This window comes from Chenopodium album, chromosome 3 (genome assembly GCF_948465745.1).
Source record: "Chenopodium album chromosome 3, dcCheAlbu1.1, whole genome shotgun sequence".
Lineage (NCBI taxonomy): Eukaryota > Viridiplantae > Streptophyta > Magnoliopsida > Caryophyllales > Amaranthaceae > Chenopodium > Chenopodium album.
Genome location: NC_137836.1, coordinates 78275995 through 78290941, shown reverse-complemented (window position 1 = coordinate 78290941; position 14947 = coordinate 78275995). Strand labels below are relative to the sequence as shown.

General features: G+C 36.3%; 1 long non-coding RNA gene across 1 annotated transcript; it reads left to right on the top strand.

Annotated features, from left to right (window-relative positions):
- Positions 1 to 13195: 13195 nt before the first annotated feature.
- Positions 13196 to 14291, top strand: LOC145617986 (uncharacterized). The gene is made up of 3 exons (XR_014107827.1): positions 13196 to 13461; positions 13556 to 13706; positions 14089 to 14291. It is a non-coding gene; the product is annotated as an uncharacterized LOC145617986 (long non-coding RNA).
- Positions 14292 to 14947: the final 656 nt, after the last annotated feature.

The window sequence follows — 14947 nt, the reverse complement described above, 5'->3', positions numbered from 1 at the left end:
GCAATTGGGAGATAATTGATTTTGGATTCTTTTGCATTATGCCAGTAATAGGTGTTTTTTTATTTTATTTTTATTTTTTCTTGATTGGATATTTCGGAGGAGTTTATGGCCAAAAAAACAAAAGGATATAGCCCATATAGGACAAAGACATGACTAGATACTTCTCCCTTTCAATCTGGTCCCCTAAAGAAATAGTTATTCTAAAAAACCGTGGAAAATAAACAACTATTAGGAGATATATTTACCATTTTACCCATTTACCCTAAACCCTTAACACTAAACCCTAGACCCTAGACCCTAAACCCTAAACCCTAAACCCTAGACCCTAAACCCTAAACCCAAGACCCTAAACCCTAAACCCTAAACCCTAGACCCTAAACCCTAGACCCTAAACCCTAAACCCTAAACCCTTAACACTAAACCCTAAACCCTAAACCCTTAACACTAAACCCTAAACCCTAAACCCTGAACCATAAACCCTTAACCCTAAACTCTAAACCCTAAACTCTAAACCCTAAACTGTAAACCCTAAACCCTAAAACCCTAAACCCTAATGACTAAACCCTCGACGCTACGAGCTCGAATATAAATCTAGAAGCCTAAACTCAAAACCCTCAACGCGTCAACAATATCATGAATACATACAAAGTTAACATCATGCTCGCCGGTTCATCAAAATATTACGAAGTAACAACTTTGAAATTGATTTCAAGGTGTTCTAACATTATGTAATTCTCATTGTCGGGTTGGTCGATTTAGCTAATATAATACATGCATTTTGAAGATAATATACTTACCATTACCGTCAATTGATTTGTGTGGATTGTTCGGATCGGAAATATTGGTACCCCTCACTACCATAATTAGTGTGATCAATAATCAAAAACGATGTTATTAATTCATAACGTCGGTTTATTTCACATCGCGATTTATTTGCATCGTATATTATATGCACTCCACCCCAAAGATGACCACGCATTTTATGCTGGTGTATGTAGCCGACACTCGCACTTATCCAGTATATACACACCCGTCCTATTCGCCGTGTATTGTGAATCATAAACAATGTTTCCTCACATAATACATTACCTTGCCATCATCCTAATATGTTTTTCAAATTACAAAACTGATCACGCGTGTAACTAGTATATTTTTACGACCGCTTCACAATTAATTCATTGTTTAGCTCAATTCAACTCCCTCACATTCAGCTCGGTTAAGTTCATTTCTAGACAAATCAACTGACTCCAGTTCAGTTCAGCTAACTTAATTCAGTGAAGCTCATTTCATTAAATGTAACCGAATCGTAAGTTATAATTGAATGTAGGGATGACCGTGTCAATGTTTACCGTTCATTTTAAGTTAACGTGGTCATTTTGAAGTCGCATAATTTTTATTTTGTTTAAAAAAAAAAGGGAAATTTTTTTTTTTTAATAAATCATATATATTTAAATGAGCACGAATTTTTCTTAATTTATAAAATCTTTATCTGCATATCATATTTTGAACAACTTTAGTTACTTCATTTACACGGATTGAACACGTGTAGCCATATATCACCGTTGATTTGTGTATAAGGACTCTAAATAAAAATTTAAAAAACGTAAAGGGAAGCATAATTACGAAGACCCATAGAAAATCAGTTACTGTACATTGTCCAATAATAAATATTTAGTAAGGGAAGTTGCTGTAAATATCATACAAAATCTTCAAAAGATATACCTGGGTTTAAGATGTCAGCACATTTTTCTTCAGATTTTCAGCCACAGAGTACATGCATACGGTCAGCTAATGCATTTCTTCAATTTACAAAAGCTATGACAAGACAACTCATAGAAAAATAGTTTTTTCAAAAAATTAAATCAGAACTTTTGCTGCAATTCTTGACAATAGGCTGTTTTGCAAAGTCAGTAGGACTTAAAGTAGTAATTGCTCTGCCAAAATATCAATTTTTTAAATCTTACTTCGATTTATTTTCTGGGGCAAATTTTTTAATTTTTTTTCTCAATGTACTAATGCAATGGACGTGAAGTTTTTATCCATTTCAGTTTGATGACCGCCACGTGTAAGTTTCGAAGGATAGATGATGGACACCTGTTAATTAAATGGACATCTCTATATAAGATTTTGAACAGATATTTTGCACACAGGTGATAACCTAAAGTACCCAACCAAAGCAAATTCAAAACTTTCTTAGCATGGCGAATCCAAACTTTGATCCTGAAAACCCAACTTACCCAGATTGTTGCTATCTTGTTGCAACCAAAGCCAAAACAGTTTTCCGCCAAAGTAGGAAGGCTGGAACTCCAGAACTAGATTTCAACAGATTCATGTACTTTACTGGGAAAAAGGCAAATGGAACGAGGGATATTGTCAGTGACAGGACTATCAGGGAGATCATTCGCAGTCCAGATAGTCCCTTGAGCGAGGAACTGGATGGAATGGTCATGGTTGGCCCCTCAGGTTAATTTGTTCTAGCCCATCTCCCTAATTTGATTGATATTGTTGGCATGATTAACTTAGTTGATGTGTTTAAGGAACTATATGGTGATAATCCTGATGTAATTTATGACAAATCTAAGATTAGTGAGATTGTGCCCTATTTTCTGGCTAAAATAATTGACCCAATCCCTGTATTAGAGATTGAGGGCCCTGTTTACCCACTTAATATTCAGAAAACAAGAACTGAACTTGCTTGTTACTCTGATGGTCTGCAAATCTTTTACCTCCATGCTAAGATTAGTACTGTCGATGTGGTAGCTTGTTTGGGAAAGTACAAGGTTGACCCCTTCATTAGGTTCATGGATGTTAGCATTGAAACAAGCTATGTTGATAGTGAAAAGCCTTTTGAGTTAGGTTCATCTGTTGTGCTGTGGAATGCTCATGGCATTACTAGGCCATCCTTTAAGGGAAATGTCCTTAGGATTCAGGAAGTCCACAAGCCAATGATTTTCATCATTTCTGAGACTAGGGTTGGTAAGAAGTCCTTTGAGCAGGTTGTGGAGGCAATTGAGGGTGATATGAATTGGACATTTGATGAGAGTGTTGGGCTGAGTGGTGGATTTGCTATAATTTGGGACCAGATCAGGGTTAAATCTGATGAGATCCTTATGTGTGCTGATGCTGAGACCCCTCTTAGGATGCTTGGAACCCTTAAGGTAAATTCACATACAATGTTAATCCTTTTGTGTGCATTTATTAGGTTCACTTTATTTACCACATGTATTGGCATAATTTGACAGGCTGCTGAGGAAACCCCTGCACAGGGAGCTGATAAGCCATCTGGTGGTGAAGGATCTTCCGGGGGAGTGACAGGAGATGGAGAGCAGTCAGATGGAGTGGCTAGGCTGGAGATGAAGGTTGGATGGTGTGGCACTCAGCTATTTCTATGTGTCTGGATTTTCTATGATGACTATGTTTAATTTTGTTATGCTGTTAAGCTGATACTGTTGTTTAATTTATGTTATGACTATGTTTTGATGTGGACCTATTAAACTCTATGGTATGTATTAACTAAGCTCAAGTGGTGACTTGGGCAACTATGTACTAATATGTGGGATGTATTCCTACATGTGCTACTTATGTGTGGATTTGCATGTTTATCTACCTATTTTGACTGCCTATTGTGGTTTTAGTACTAATTTTTATTGATTTTGTTAAATATGTATAGATTAAGCCCTAAAAGGGATCAGACAATTAGATGTAGCTCTAAAAGGCATGACAATATTAGATTAAGCCATAAAAGGCATCAAAAGATAGGTTGAATAATTACAGACCTGCCAAACTTTAGTCCCCATAGAGCAATATACAGTTATTCACAAATGATTCAATCTAGTACAAAAGACTTAAGTGTTTCATCCTAATTACATCAGTACAGCATACAGACTAGAGAGATGATGCATAAGCTTCCAAGAGGACCTTCAAAAGGGGGTAAAGGGTCGATTTGGCTTCGCTATCCACATAGCCTACATCCTCGATGTCTACTGCATAGAGGCCTGCATTGAGTGTGTAGTTAGGAATTGAATGAGCATCACGAGTGTGGCATTGAATCCTTAATCAGGGTAGAATGTTGTGTCGATGTTTTTAGGTGTTAGACAAATATTGATCTACTATATATATATATTGATCAAGTGAAAGGGTGTTATGAAGGAAACATTATTGCAATACAAAATTTTACTCCCATAGCTCTTGATCAACACAACTAGGCACCCAAACACTGAAAATCACATTAGCCCCTAAGGGAATTGGCATATAGAGATGTGTCTTTTAAAGGTTAAGATATCAATTCATGGAATAAAGGGTCCAAATTTTGGCATTCATATGTATTGTATCTCATTCTCATCATGTAATATAGGATAACTACTTAATTGAGAAACCATTACCAACATCTCACAATGCCACTTTGTTCACATGGTTTTGAAGACCACTCATGATCTCATAGGAGATTCCATAATCAGAAGATATTCAGCAGGATATTCAGAAGATTATGGGAGAGTGTGAGAGATACTAGGAGCTATTCTAAGGGAATATATAAACAATATATACGAATTACATATTCTAGAATTTCACGAACTAATGATACTTAGATATGTAGTTGTCTAGTTGACTAAGCCCAAAGAGGCGAAACCATAGCCGGAAAACAAGCCAAAGAATAGTGGGAAGAAGTAATCGAATAGAGGTGAACTTAACACGTACTCATGCTAATATACACCTAACTAACATATCAAGCAGTTCGAATAGCAAAGGCTTCAATTCTATTACTTAACTCAAATTATGTGTTCATCCTTAGCCCTAAGAAGTCAGAAACTATAAATGGCAGCTCAAAATAAAAAAATATAACCGTTATACGACCTCACAGATACAATTTCACATGTGTGATCATATCCATTCCATTCTATAGACATGTGTGAGTATAATAATATGACCAATTAGCCCCTATGCATTTGATTATTCTACAGGCCAAAATATATTTCATGTAATGTAATCTAGATAGGGGTTAATAGATTTCAATTTAGACGAACTTAGAATCCACTTAGGTGTGATTGTGATAGTAGAATCAAGGGTTATTACATAATTTATGATTAAGCGGGTCTATCAACCAATGCTAGTACACTTCACTTCATACCCAAATCTGACCACACAACACACAGACTTATCAAACACACAATCTTATCAAACACACATATGGTATACCAGTTATACTATAAATGGCAATACACAAATCAGACAAAAAACACCACACAATACTCTATTTATTGATTCAATGACATACAATGAGACATAAAAGTGCCGCAATTACACATTCCACTGTCCCTATCATACCTAAATTAAAGCCTACAAACACTAACAATAGCATACCCTTGTATGAATTAATATCAAAATTCAAAAGATGTAAAGAATTACAAAGGATCTTACATTCTAGATGACACTAGTTAATTTAAGTAGTTGAATTCAATTAAAGAAACAAACCGCATTTATTTTCTTCCGAAAATGAGCAGGAGCAGGACATTCTTACATAACAAGACAATCTACATAAATTTTTCACACACCCAAGATTAACCAATCAACTACAAGCCCTCATGTAAAATACTGGTAAATGCATTGAGACAACTAGACAAATATCAAGAACATAGTGTAAAATAGTGTATAATACAGTTAGGCAATTATCAAGAACATCAAACCCTAACCTTGTGACTGATCTGGAGACTAGATGTAACGGCCTCCCCAATACTGGCTGCAGGTGTTGTTGACACTGTCAGAGTCGTTGGCGCCGGAGTCCACCTCAGGGTCAGAATCATACCAGTTGTCACCGTCGTAGTTCCAGTCTTGCCCTCTGGCCTTGGTCTCTTTTGCCCGCCCTCCCTTATTTTCCCCGTCAACCTCCTGATTGTCCTGTTCCCCACCCTCTTGGCTGTCCTCATCACCGGTGTCTGTCTCAGTTTCATCATCGCCTTCATCTTTTTCCTTTTCTTCTCCAGCAGCCAACCGTTCTACTTCTTCTTCGCTATCAGAGATGAATCCATTCCTCTTCTCCTTCGCTTCAAGGTAATCACGGTAGGAGGTGATATCAGCCATCAGGAAGATGAAGTAAGCGTCGAAGCTAGCTAGGTTTTCAGCTGAATTTTTGCTTGGATCGGGCTTCCAAAACTGTGGGTTGAAAGGTGTTGGTGTTGCAGTGCTTTGGCTTCCAGTTTCCATTTTTTGGAGTGTGAGAAAGGAGAGTTACAGAGATTTAATTGCAGGATAGAGGAAATACGATTGAAGAAGACAGAGAATAAAAGTAATGAGAGGGACCCACAGAGTAAATTAAGGGGAAAAAAAAACTGAAGTAGCCCCAAAAATTGACCAATCAGAACAATATTGTAATTATTTGCATGTTTGTATACGTAAAAAATAGAAAAAAAAAATTGGCTAAAACATTTCCCAATAAAGAGTTGTGTTTTGAATTTTTGGTTGATGTATGATGATTTCATGTCTTAGTCCGTACTCGTAGTATTTATGGACTTTGTACACAAATAAGAACAATCCCGGAGTAGAAGGATAGTTTTATCCGTTTCATTTGTAGTTGATTCTAGGGGTGGGCATTATTCTGTGAGCTGAATTATTAATTTGAATCGGATCCAAACTTTAAAGCATATGGGAAACGGATTGTATTTTTTATAGAAAAATTATATCGGATCAAAACGGATTGATCTTGTTCGACCAAATTAAACGAAATGTGAGATCACACTTTTAATATTAAGGATACATTACATAAATCATGTAAAATTTTAAGACATTGATATACATTTCGTTCAAATTTACTTACAAGATTCTTCACATTTCGTTAGTTATAAGTTACTTCGTTCTATTTAAGATCATTAAGAAATAAATAAACATTACGTATGTACTCGGAGCATCACATATAATGTTGTCAATTAACAAAATTTTCCGAGAATGAAGAAAAGTTCTAGTGAATAGGGAGTTTTACCAAAGATGATACAAGTTGAAAAGTAGTCGAAATAGACTGGATTCGAACAAACTAGACTCGTCAACGATCGGTCAAAACTCGACTATATAAAGCGCGATCTAATATGATAGTGAGGCTAGTAGCAGTACCCCATTCCCGATCTAGACTCGTAGTGTAAGGACCCCTAATATTCACATGTAAAGGATAGTCTACCACATAAAATAAAAAAAATACCAAATCCTATGTATAAGGTGAGAAGGGGTTTTGGGTGATAAATTTTACTTTCCCAAAATACCCCTCTCATTTTTGTCTTTCCTTTTTTTTTAAAGAAAATAATACCATCCTTTAAAAAAATCGGCTAACATCTAAAAAGTAACTAACCTCTAAAATTAAAAAATCATAATCAAATTAAAAAAAAATATGCCATTAGAAAAAAAATATAGAATTGAATTTGATAGATTCACGCACACGAATTTTTCGTGTGTCTCTTACGTTATATTATTAAAAGGGTAAGGCGTATTACCTCCGTTTCTGTTTAGTTGACATGCATTATTCCATTTTTGGAAAGTTGTTTTTAATTTTACCTTCCATTTACAAGCTACTTGAATTTTCTTTCTCTCTCACTCTATCCCATCTTCTTAATATATACGCCTAAATCAAACATGCGTCAACTGAATAGAAACGGAGGACGTATATGGTGGGTGTCATTCAGCATTCCAACCGCACATTGATACTTATCTTGCTTGTTCTTTGCGGAAACACATACCCGATTGAATCTAGTTAATATTTGACTCGTGAATTTTGGTCGCAGTATCTCGGACAATTCCATACGGATTTCAAAATTATGGAGAAATTAAACTTGCTAATTGTGTCACATAAATAATCATAATGTACCAAAATTTGAATTGTGTCAAAATATATATATATATATATATATATATATATATATATATATATATATATATATATATATATATATATAATGAATTGACAATTGGTCCACGTGGCATTATTAACTTCCATTTCTAATTCCTACACATAGTTTGGCGCGAAGAATTTAGGGAGTTGAGGAGTTACGTATGAAATCACCCCTTGATCACATTACTTCTCCTCCCACTATATTTATATCAACTTCCACAATCTGTATTTCTCTCCAAACTTCATTTTGCTTATTCCAAACTTCCCCTCTCTGTATTTTGCAACTGTCTTTTCCAAAATTTACAAAGTTTCCAAACCTGCAAAAATGGTGAAGCAAAACAAAGGAAAACAGCCAATGGAGCCCTCAGATGAGCCAAAATACACAGAACTTCAATTCCTTGAGATGAAGGAGAAAATGCTGAGTGAGCAAATGAACGACCATCAGTTCATTTGCCAAAGCCTGCAGACCCAATTGAATCACGTTACTTCAGCCATTTCTAACATTCGCCGTCCACAGGCACAGTCCATTCAGGCCCCGAAGCAAAAGCGACAGAGCAAGAAGGCGGTGGATACTCCCCTAAGGTTGGGGCCTACAACAAGACCCACCAAGGCAGCAAAGACAACGGCAATGAAGAGGGCAACTGGTCGGGGTGGTGCAGCAGCGCAAGCACCAGTTTGTGACGGGAAAGGAGACAAATCTGCAGCCGGAGCAAAGGGGGAAGGTGAGGAAGCCGTGGCAGCACCAGAGGTAGCAGCACCGGTGGCGGCACCAGTGAGGCCAAGGCCAAGGCAGTGGTAGGTGAGGCAGCGGAGTCCGGACAGCCCCAGGGATGTCGCATCACCCGCTCCGTACCATGTCCGAGACCGGTGGTCCCCGAAGGTTTCTGACCAGGAAACCGGCGACTACGGTCACTCGGCTTCCACCATTGAAAAGTTTGACTGAAGGAGGTTAAGTAAACTAAGCCAATTACATTTGATTAAGGATTTCATATAACATGAATTAGTTGGCTTACATTTAAATTTCTGTTTGGTTTGATAGTACATTTTCATCTTTGTTGATTTTTAACAGTGTTTTTGCTTGGATTTTTCTTGGGTTTTTCTGATGTAATGAACAATTAAATCGTGGTTTGGACATGTTTAATTTGATGCATTTCGGTATTTTGGTACTTATCTGATCAATTAAGCCGTACTTTTATCGTGAAATACTCAATGTGTTATGGGAATATATTTGCTTATGTATTTTACATTGAAATCGCATGTTGGACATGTTTATGGTACTTCCGTATATTGATGCAGTTTGGTATTCTGGTCATTTTGAGATCAATTTAATGGTATTTGGGACATGTAATTAGATTAGCTGTTATGGGATCATATTTGATAATGTAGATCAATTATATCATATTTTGGACATGTTTAGTTTATTAACTAGCAATGGAACATTAGTTAGATGATGCAGTTTGGTATTTTGGTAATTATGAGATCAATGTAATCGTGTTTTGGACATGTAAGTAGCTTATATGTTATGTAGAGCTAATTTTAACTAACCCGAGCCCTATTATGCGGACTTCATAAAATGTCCAAGACCCATCTATTCACGGGCCGGGCTTGCCCACGGGCTCACGGGCCTACAATCTTTGTTTCCCATATATCTAACACTAATTGCCCACGGGCTCACGGGCCTACAATCATTTACATATGTTAATATTATTTCGATTTAGTTATTTAAAAATTTCTTGAACACTAATGATACTAGACAAAAACATATTTAACTTGTGACATATGTTTGTGAAAAAAAAAAAGGAAAGAGTGAACTTATTTCATACAGGTATATGAAATTGAAAAAGACGCAGTTGTAGCTAATAATAGGTTAGAGTCCAATATAGTCTCTTTGTATTTATTTTATAAAATATACTACATATTCAACTAACTTAAAAATCATTAACCTATTACTCCTTGATATAAAGGGGCCGGATTGGACGGGTTTAGCGGGTTGACCCGTCTATGAACAGCTCTACTGATATGGGGTCATATATGTTGATTTTATGAATAATTAAATCGTATCTTGACCATTTGTAACTAGATTATCTTTTTAAAGCAATTAGTTTAATCATGCTAATTAAGATGTTAGTATGGTTTGAGTGTGAGTATGTTAACCAGTTAAAACTAATAATGCTTATGTACATGCTGGGCCAAACGCTTATAAGACTATCGGGGGCCAAATGTATTATAAAGCATACACCTATTCTATTACGCAGTCCAGCCCAATCACTCACATCAATCAGCCCAATTACTGATGTTCAGGTTTATGCATCCAAATACTCAATATGATTATTAGCTATTCCCTATTATTAGTTAGTTCTAACAGATAATTAAACAATCAGGATTTACAAGCTAAAATAAAAGTAAAAACAATGCATAGAATACAAGTTATTTGGGCTAATCAACAACACAGCCATCATCTTAATGTTGCCACCATTGGGAGAAATTCATAAAACTCTTGACTTGTAGCGGCAGGGGGTACAGAAACCAATTGATCGGAAATAAATAGCGTGCTTCCATGATACAAAGGGTTCGAGCTTTCACTTTGATGTGGAAAGGAGTTTGGTGGTGCACCTCTCCTCTTCTTCGCTTTACAGCCACGTTGAGGAGTATGAAAATATTCATTTACCCTGCAAGGTCCATCGGTGTCTCATGCTTCCTTTGGGTGGCTCTCACCGTAAGCTACATCCATCGTCTATAAAATGTAAAACAAAGAAGCAACACGGGGTTAATCTACCGATAAACACTCATTCATATGATTGGCAACAGACAATGCAACAAAATTGATAGTATTACTAACCCCCATCACACCATAGTCACCACCGCAAGCAATACGATCTTCTTTAGTGGCTAAGCTAATATGATTTAGGTTCCAAACCTTAATCCTAGGGAATTCACCCCACTGAACAGGAAACCTATCCAGCTTATCCAAATAGAATACCTACAAGCAACAAATGCAAGAACTTTGTAATAAGGGCATAAGGCGGTACAATGTAAAGGCATATAGTAATATAGAGATGCACACAAACCTACCACAGCAAAAATGGTACAGCCACCACATCCTCCTGCTACTCCCGTCGAATAAAAACGACGCGCAAAACTAGCAACGCTTTCCATCAACTTATTCAGAACAAGCTCACACCAATTGTACGAGGCAGCATTCATAGCACACGTAAGGGCGGGAAATAAATCACAAGCCAGCCTAGGAGACTGCGTAGGACATAAAACCATCTCTAATGATATCAACAGGAAAATAGTCTTAAACTCCTCTTCCTCATCTACATCCCATTCACCCTCCAACCTTTCCATCAACCTGGAATTCACAGGTATTCCAACAGAAGTATAAACACGCCCTCCATCCTTGCGCGATCTGGTCTTTGAAGATTGGCCATATTTTTGCTGAATTTCATTCACCTTCTTTTGCAGATCACCTGACATGGATTTCCCAGTGGGAACAGTTAACCCACCATTTGGGATACCTAGAACCCAGTGTACCTGATTAGCCGATAACCTAAATTGCTTTCCATCCGGAGCAACTAGCAACTTATTCAACGGATCAATACGACTCATTAGCCAATAACCCATTTGTCGGGGCAAATGAATGTCAGTTGGGACTTTCAACAGCCCACCTAAGCCCATTTCATTTACCCATCGTGTCCTCCTCTCATCAAATGTATTGCATATCCTAGAAAAAGTCTCAACTCGACAGTTCATGTTTGGTGGCTGCAATCACATTATAGAACACTAGTTACTTTTAGGACATTAACAAATGTGGTTCTCTTATTCGTTATTAATACAACCGAGTTAATCACATACCCGACGGAAAATATTACATTGTTGCTTTATAACTTCACCCTTTGCTTTCACTATACCACCAATGCTTAAAGTATCATCCTACAGACCACCAAGCAATGCATTATTACATTTGACTGAATATTACATTTCAGACAAACTTAAAAGCTTAACATACCATAAAGACTTCCTTGCTTAAGACTTTCCTCTTAGTATGATTTAATAAATTGATATCGCCCTGTTCAAAATAAACAAAATCCCCATATCACAACTACACAAACTCACACATTTCAAGTTATCAATGTAAGGTTCAACTAGAGCGTTAGATAACGATGACACTTACCATCCTTTCCAATAGTCACCCTCCAACCACCGAAGAAATTATCCTAATTAATTGCTACAAGGCCTACAATCTGCATATTGACAATATTCAAACAAATTACTAATTTCCTACAATCTACACTGCATATACAAATATGGTCCATTTGATGCAGCACTAGTTTCTCAGGTAGGAATTCAATTGCACATAACAAACAAACCTAATTAGCACAAAAATATAAAATTTCAATTTCCTAAATAGACACAAAGGCGATTAAATGCAATAAATACATTTTACTGCATTGCTAAGCTCATTTCAGGAACTCAACTCAAACAATGCTAAGCTAAGAAATTAAAGTACGCATCAAACGTGACCTGAAATCCAACTTCAACTACGAAAACTGGAATAATTCTAACAAGTTCGAATTGAAAATCAAACAAGTTCGAATTGAAAATCAAACAAGTTCGAATTGAAAATCTAACAAGTTCGAATTGAAAATCAAACATCACCAACATATTGAAATTCAACCAGGTGACAAAAATTAAGGCTCTATAGTATACTTACCAGCTAGGGAGCTCCAATCTTCGAACAACTTCACGATTTCAAACGATTTCAAAAGCACTCCCTCAATGTTTGAGATTTTCTCACTCCAAGGGTTTCGTTCAGGAAGAATGGGAGACTGTTAGCACCGTCAGTCAACCAAATGAGTCATACACATGACATGTCCAATTAAACAAGTAAAAAGACGCTTTTGCCCCCGCTTTTGCCCCGTGAGTAACAAATTTAATCTCTCACGGTGATAAATATGAATTTGCCGATAAATTATTGTTGAATTAACAACATTCTTTATAATTTTTGTTGTAAAGTTTAATTATAAATGTGTACTAGTTTTGTGCCCGTATGATGCCCGGGTTGTTTATTGAATTTTAAAATATATTTTTAATCTATGTGTCAAATTTTAAAACATATTATTCATACAAAATTAGTTAGGAATTAATGTGTTTTTGTGACGATTTAAACTTTGAGAATAATGATTTGGTTTTATCACGTTACTTAACTACCCTTGATCTATACAACGTTAATGTACAAGGGGAAGTCACACAGTGGCAGGGCATTCTATCTAATTGTTCTTCAACTGTTGAACGCTTAGAGTTGAAATTGTGTAATCTTCCAAGTTGTATATTGACAATAATTTCATTCGGTTGAGCTTCCTCAAGATTGGACAGTGCTCAGATTTGCAAGAATTGGAACTTAGTGCTAGGAAATTGAAGAAGTTTGAGTACTATGGTGGTGAAGGTGAACAAGGTTTGACATGGACTTTTAAAATCGTTTCAAGTTTGGAAAGTGCGCATATGTTTGTGAACTGCAGAACTGAATATGCTTTAGAAAGACTTGCAGTTAGCGCGAGCCCTAAGTATTAGGCCTCCGAGCATACGATCCTCTGGTGCGTATAATTCTTGAAATTTTGCTCGTTTTATTAGCTAACATGTTATGTGGCGAACCCTAATTTACTTGCAAGAATTTCTTCTTCTTTACAGATAAGTAAACTACCTACTAGCCGACACAATCTATTTCACTCGGTCTTGAAACTGCGCATCTCCTCGGTGTTTGGTGATAGCAGGATAGTGCTGGATCTCCCCTGCCTTATCAAATCCTTTCCAGTATATATTGGAAAAGCTTGAGATAGAGGTAAATATGGCCAACTCCCTTTATAATTCACAATATTACACGACATGTAAACAAGTGCAATATATAGTTAAGTGCTCTACTTTTAGAAGTTTATATTTGTGCCACTTTTAGAAATTGCAATTTGCACAACTTTGGATGAGTTTAATCCATTCAAACTAAGGAATTCTAATAGTCCATCCAACCCGAAATTGACAAAATGAGTTTTGATGAAAATTCAAGATTAAGGACTTTGTTTTTTCAATTTTTTCAATTTTGTTTAGGTAGCTCTCTCTCAATATTTTATAGCTGCACTTGAGTTCCGTCCATTGACATCTATTGATTCAAGACCTTCATCTTTCGTCGTATATAATATATGCTGAAATCAATTAATTCTGTTTTGTAGTTTCCAATAGAGCCTGGTGATCAAAGCTGTGAGCTTCCGCCTGTGTTTCCACAACAATTTGAAGGAGATTAAATTGTTTTGTTTCAAATTAGTATGGATACCATTTGCTACCTATTTGTTGCAAAGTGCTTTGGTGTTGGATCGTATGGTGATTACCAAATCGTTTACTAGTGAGGGAGGCATGCGACCCTGGGAATATATCAAAATCATACCATTCACTAGTACCGAGCCTCAACTTATTTTGAATTCGTTCAGTGGAAAGGCATCATCAACTAATGTGAAGTTTATCTTTACATGTAATATTCCTTAATCTTGATTATTATTAGCAACAATTACGTTTTAACCCGTAACTAGGCCAGTGCAATTGGTTTTGCATTACTATGAAAAAGAATAATGCAAAACCATTGCATAAGCTAAGATAAACAATTTGAAGATAGGATCAATATATACTTGTATAGTCGTATATCATTATGCATATACAATTACTCTATATAATTTAGTGCAACATGAATTCTCTCACTTTATAGTTACATGTTCATTTCCTATAGTAACATAGTGCAATTACAATTTTTTTTTTAAATTCTCTCACTTTCGATCACAAGCTTTCATGTTTCCAATTGTAAATTTAGATAACATAAGTGCAATTACCTTTTTTTTTTGTTCATTTGTAGATTTAATGAAGATTGCTTAAATTGCAAATACGTAACTAAAATCAGCTTGGTAGAGGGTTTGAGAATAGATTTAACAGCTTTGGCTCCCTTATAGAACAGCAGGCCAATTAAATTATTGCTTGCATTGTCAATTAGAGCGAGGGGAAAGGCGTGGGGGACGAAACATAAGGGGAAGTGCGTGGGAAACG